Genomic DNA, 6,790 nt, shown 5'->3' on the forward strand with positions numbered 1-6,790 from the left:
ATGGTCAGTGCATCTTCACAAAATCACTGTTATGTTAGACTCTGGGAAGGAACAGATGGCCCATGAACCATTGACATGTGGGTCACATTAACAAACATGGATGTAGTGACATTGTTCTCTGTGGGATGGGAGAGCTCTTGTCTATATAAGTGCAATAATGGAATAGGGAATGTATTTCCCCAGAGAGGTTTAGGACTTGGAACTCACCATTCCACTCACTAACTCAGAAAACCTTTACCATTCTTTTCATTAATTTTTCACAGTCACGTGTTGTTTTTCCCTAGGTCTCTGGGATATCAATCCTCTGGATCATGGTCCTCCAAGCAGTGTCAAGGTGGGGACACCCTTGTGTGGTATGTGTCATAACCTGGACTAGTCATTGATTCATTACTTCCCAATTTCTGTGCCACCAATACCCTACCATATCTTAGTCAGGACAAATTATAGGCTGGAAGTTTTAGGATGGATTGGTGTCCCAGGCCCGCCACTGTAAATCTTACCTGGTTTTTAAAGATTGTCAGTTCAGATTCTGTATCTCCCATTGTTATGTTCACCTTGATAGATTGTATGGAATTTCTATTGTGATATGTGTCTATCTTTTCCCTGAGATGCCTCTCAAATCGAGTTGTCTCTCCCAGTACTCTCTCCTCTCCATCCTCCCTATACTTGATCCCTTCTGTTCCTGTCTCATTTAAACCTCACCTCCAACCATGTTGTCTATTTTTTCCCCATCCCAGGGATATTCATGTTACCCCTTGAACTCTCCTGGTTACTTTGATTGCCTGTGGATTGTAGTACGGTTCTCCTTTACAGATAAGTACATACCATGTTTGTCTTTCTCCATCTTGGTTATCTTACTCAGGATTAATTTTTCTAGTTCTATCCATTTGTCGTCAAATTTCATGATGTCATTTTTTAATAGCTGAGTAAACGTATCACAATTTCTTTATCCACTCTTTGTTTGAGAGTGATCTAGTTTGTTTCCAGCTTCTGGCTATTATGTATAATGCTGCTATTAACATTGTTGAGCAAGCACCATTGTGTTAGGGTGGGGTGTCCTTTGGGTATACGCCCAAGGTTGGTATAGGTAGAGCTTGAGGTAGAGGTTCCCTATTTCTGAGAAAGTGACATATTAATTTTTAAAGCAGCTGCACAAGTTTTAATGTTAGTCATTCTGACAGGTGTAAGGAATCTCAGAGTTATTTTGTAGAGTGGACCTCTGAGTGCCAGCCTCAGTGTTCCCTCCTTGTTCATGTTGGCTGAAAATGTTGAAAATTTCTTCAAGTGCTTCCCCAACATTTGACATTCCTCTATTGAAGATTATCTGTTTAGATCTATATACCATTTAATATTATTTTTTTCATTTTTATTAATTTTATTGATCTCTACATTTTCCTCTGCTCTCTCTCTGGCTCTCCCCTCCTCTTCAACCTTCCCCCAAGGTCACCATGCACCCAATTTACTCAGGAGATCTTTTCTTTTTCTACTTCCCATGTAGATTAGATCTATGTAAGTCTCTCTTAGGGTCCTCATTATTGTCTAGATTCCCTGGGATTGTGATTTGTGGGCTGGCTTTCTTTTTGCTTTATGTTTAAAAACTACTTATAAGTGAATACATGTGATAATTTTCTTTCTGGTTGTGGGTTACCTTAATCACAATGATGTTTTATAGTTCCATCTATTTTCCTGCAAACTTCAAGATGTCAGTTTTCTTTTCTGCTGTGCAGTACTTCATTGTGTAAATGTAACATTCTTTGGTCAAGGGGCATTTAAGTCATGTGCTGCACTATGCTAATAGCAGCATTGGTTGTCATAGCCAGAACCTGGAATTATTTGTTTTTTATCTCTAGTCTTGAGTTCTTTATATATTTTGAATGTTAACCCTCTGTCTGATATGGGGTGGATAAAGATCTTTACCACTCTATAAACTGCTATTTAGTTATTTTGATAGTTTCTGTTACCTTACGAAAGCTTTTTAGTTTCATCAGGTGCTCCTTGTTAATTGGTGATCTTATTGCCTGTGCAGGAACTGTTCAGGAAATTTTCTCCTATGCCAATGTGTTCAACGCTATTCCCCACTTTCTCTTCTATCAGTTTCAGTGTATCCAGTTTTATTTTGAGGACTTTTATCCATTTTGCTTGAGTTTTGTGGAGGGTGATAGATATGGACCTATTTGCACTCTTCTACATGCTGACATCTATTTAGACCACAATTTGTTGAAGATGCTTTCTTTTTTACATTGTATAATTTTTTTCTTTCTTCTCAAAAATCAAGTGTCCATAGGTTTGTGGGCTTACATCTGAGCCTTCAGTTCAATTCCAAGGATCAATCTGTTTTTATATCAATACATTGATATTTTTATTACTTTTCTTTACAGTAAAGAATGAAATCAGAGATGGTGATACCTCCAGAAGTTCTTTTACTGTACAGGATAGTATAAACTATCAGCAAACTGATTTCCAAGTCACTACAGAAGTTTATACTTACATCAACATGTGACTGTAGATTACCTTTTCCCCACGTGCATGCCTGCATTTGTTGTCTTTTATTTTCTTGTTTACAGTCATCCTTATTGAGGTAATAATAATGTATCATTGGGGTTGTTTTAATCTGAATTTCATGGGTGAACTAAGGACTTGGTTATAGGCCATAGAGAATCCAATCTCGAATTGAACATAGCCTGCTGGCTTTCTACTGCAGGAAGGTATTGTGAGGCCTGCATGGAGAGAAAGACGTCAATAATCTCACACAGTACCAGGCCTTGCAGTGAACTCTATCAGCCTCCAGGTAAGAAGTACCAACTATTGGTTCCTGTTAGTCTTTAAATAACTGCTTTCTAACTGGATTCATGACCTGTTCCACCAGAAAGACACCATCCCAAGTAAAGATATTCAAAAACTCATGACTAGGAATAATATAGCCCAAGTAGACCCTAGTTGTATTGCTGATGGTCATGTTGTCTAACTGCCTATAAATATATATGTTTATATATAATAGATTAGTATTGTATTCAGCCTTGATCATGGAAGCATCTAAGTGCAGTGTGTAATGATCATTGTAGACATTCATCACTGGTCAAAGTGATGAGAATGAATGACTGAGTTCCCAGCCATATGGAATCTTCTTTATCAACCTCCTCCTTATTCCAAATCAAGGATCATCATAGAACAGAGAAAATAAAGAATGCAAAGTTCAGAGAATGAGATTGAAAGTCATGGAATTCTATCCACAGAGATTGAACTGTTCTCATTGCATAAGTGATCTCTTTGCAGCTGTTGTTACCAACATAAGACCTGCACATAATCAAAACGGTAAAATTACAGCACGAAAGCCCATGGAAGACTAAGTAGGTGAATGTGTCTCTTGGCCAAATTGACAATGTTAGTTTGATTTCTGAAAGCTACCTCTTATAAGAAGAGGTAAGCTACCTCTTATAAGAAGACAACTCTATAAGTTGTCTTCTAAGTTCCTTGGCACATGTGTACACTGCACCCTCCCCCTACTAAACAAAGATATACTTAAAAGGTCGGGGAGGGACTCCCCTTGGATCACTGCCACCTGAGGAGATGTTAGAATTGGAAGAATGCATAGGAAGTTAGAATCACTTTTTTTTAAAGAAGTGTGCCCACTTCGTGGTTACTTATGAGCTAGTGGATATGCCTACCATATCCATGCAGACAATGTTTATTAGACTTACTGAGTTATTCATAAATAAAACAAAAGAGATCAGTATGTTAGAAGAAAGACATTTTGTTTTGGAAGATCATAAGTGGATCAAGAGGGACATAGTGGGTGAAAATATGATCAAAATATATTTTATTCATAAATAAAAATTGCAAGGGATGAACAAAACCATTCTGAAATAGCAATAATCCATATGTTTAGAATTTTCACATAGATATATAATGTCCACTGTAACGTATTACCCTATAAAGTCAAACTATCACTTTCTTGCTCCTCCATATTCATATGCCACTTTTATTACATTAGGCATTTTCAGTTCTACATCCTTACAGATGTGCATTAACAATTATCTCTAACTATACAATATCTAAGACAATAGGACTCAGACAATATCTGTTTCTGAGAGGGTCTTAAATTATTTAATGTCATCTCCAATTTCATTCCTTTTCCTCAAATTTATATAAGTTCCTTATACATTACTGATGAATAAATTATGTTTTATAGCATATATATGATGTTGTATTGATACAGTTATTTGTGCAAAGACAAGTAGTTGTTTCTATAATTTATTACCGATAATTCTATAATAACATTTGTGTGCAAAAGTTTCTGAGACATTTCCACTTTTCATAATTTGTGTGTTTTAGTAAGTAGTCTTCTTGAGAAACACTTGCCAAATTCATATATATGAGAAAAAAATAGAAGTTCTCATAATTTACAAGTTTTGTAATCCTTTTTACAACTACTAATTGTAAATCTTTTGTCACCAGAGGAACAACTGTCACTGGCTGAATTGTCTTTGTAAACTGACAGCTTATATCTTAATGTTACATCCACAGGTTTGCACAGTGCTTACGGGATATAGTATAGGTTTCATTTCCTCAGACAAGATTAGATCTGGAATTTAGCATTCTGCTGCCTGACTCAAGGTCCTCTACTTCTTTATTCTAAAGCTCCACTAGGTCCTTATCTAAAAGGTACACTGTTCATGAATATACAAATCACATGAGTCTATGGTGGTAAATACAAAGATGTCCCCACCCCAGAACAACATATGATTAGTGTCCTCTCCACAGTCACTGAGCACACAGGTCCTTATCATGGAGTGGAGCTGGATCACTTTCGTCCTCCTGTCACTAACTATAGGTCAAGGGGCATTCCAGTTCCAAATCTAAAGAGGGAACAGGGACTGAATGGACAATGACACCTAACCTGTCTTTTCTCTACAGGTGTCCACTCCCAGGTACAGTTGCAGCAGTCTGGGTCTGAGCTTGTGAGACCTGGGACCTCAGTGAAATTGTCCTGCAGGACCTCTGGCTTTACCTTCACTGATTACTATATTAACTGGATGAAGCAGAGTCCTGGGCAGGGCCTGAAGTGGATTGCAAGAATTGATCCTGAAAATGGTAACACTATATATGCTCAGAAATTCAAGGGCAAGGCACAAGACTGCAGACATATCCTCCAGCACAGCCTACATGGTGCTGAGAAGCCTGACATCTGAAGACTCTGCAGTCTATTACTGTGTCGCACACAGTGTTGCAACCACATCCTCCACATCCTGAGTGTCTCAGAAACCCTGGAGGAGGAGGAAGTTGCCCTGTGACTGAGATGACAGAGACAATTAGCCTAGAGACTTACATAGAAATAGTATTTCTGAGTGTCTGTTTTTCAGCCTCTTTCTTTATAAATAAAATATTGCGAATTGACCTCCATTTACATGTTTTTTTCTGTAATAAAACACTAAAGAAGAGAAAACTTTATTAATGCATAGTGATAGAATTATTTCTGGATTTCAAGAGACTTGAACTTTTTGGAGTAGCTTTGAATAATATATAACATGAATTTTACCAGTAAAGTTCACTTAAACAACATCGGACTATACCAAAACTCCTCTCACAGTCTTTATTAGCATGAATGTGTGTTTTTAATTCTTCCTGTGTTGAAGAGCAGAGTTTCCGTTTCTCAGAATGCAAGTGATATTTACATCATCATGGGCTATCACATAGATGTAAGTCTTGTACATTGACAAAAATATCATTAAAATACTTTTCATTAATTTACCCAGTGTGTACATGTTAGTTAAGAATAGGTTTGATATTATTCACATTTATCTGATCTCAAGTTTACAACCTTTCCATAAACAGTACCCTAACCTACAGTCTCAGGCTTTTGCCGAACACTGAACTATTATGACATGCCATCATACTTCATGTTCCTCTGGATATGTTGAAGTCACTCTTGCTCTATAGGGTGATTGCCATTGGATACTTCGACCAATAACTGTTGCAAGAGGAGGGTGGCCCTTTGTTTTTCCAAGCCACCCGGCTAGCTTACACCTGAAATAAGCACACAGAACTTGTATTATTTAAATCACTGCCTGGTCCATTATCTCTAGTCTCTTATTGTCTAACTCTCACATCTTGATTTAACCCATTTCTATTAATCTGTATATCACCACTAGGCCATGGGTTACTGGTAAAGATTCAGCATGTGTGATTCTGGCTGTTCCATGGCAGTTCTCTGACTCTGGTCTCTTTCTCCCTAAATTCAGTTCTGTCTTCTTCACCTACCTAAGTTCCACCATATCAACTAGGTCAAGGTAATTTCTTTATTGATTATGCTATGAAAGCAACACTCAAACAGAAGAAACTTCTACACAATTTCCCCTTTTCTGTTTAAACAAAAAGGAAGAATGTAACTTTAATATAGTAAAATTACACATAGCAAAACAGTTATCAAACAAGAATTACAGTTACAATATTTATATCTATTTTATCTTTTATCATAACAAAGGAAAATATAACTATAACTATAACAATCTATCTATTTTCAACTCCATCAAAGAATCTGGAAGGATATAATATTACCTATGTAACTTGGAAGTGCATTATAAACAACTTTCAGAACTCTAGTCACCCAATGATTTCTGTACAGTTGAGGCATCCATCTTCAGCCTACAGGCCCATAGTATCCAGCAGACTTTGTCATGAAGCAGAAAAATTTAAAGACAGTTTAGTCACTTTCTTCTGTATCCAGCAGACTATCTCACAGGCTGTTTCATGAAGAAGGAACCCTGAAGGAACATCTCAACTTTAGGAAAGA

The 6,790-nt window shown here is 37.0% G+C and overlaps 1 pseudogene; it reads left to right on the forward strand.

Annotated features, from left to right (window-relative positions):
- The first annotated feature begins 4,785 nt into the window (after nt 1-4,785).
- LOC119805802 lies at nt 4,786-5,250 on the forward strand (annotated as a pseudogene).
- Nucleotides 5,251-6,790: the final 1,540 nt, after the last annotated feature.

The sequence above is a fragment of the Arvicola amphibius genome, unplaced genomic scaffold (assembly GCF_903992535.2).
Source record: "Arvicola amphibius unplaced genomic scaffold, mArvAmp1.2, whole genome shotgun sequence".
NCBI lineage: Eukaryota > Metazoa > Chordata > Mammalia > Rodentia > Cricetidae > Arvicola > Arvicola amphibius.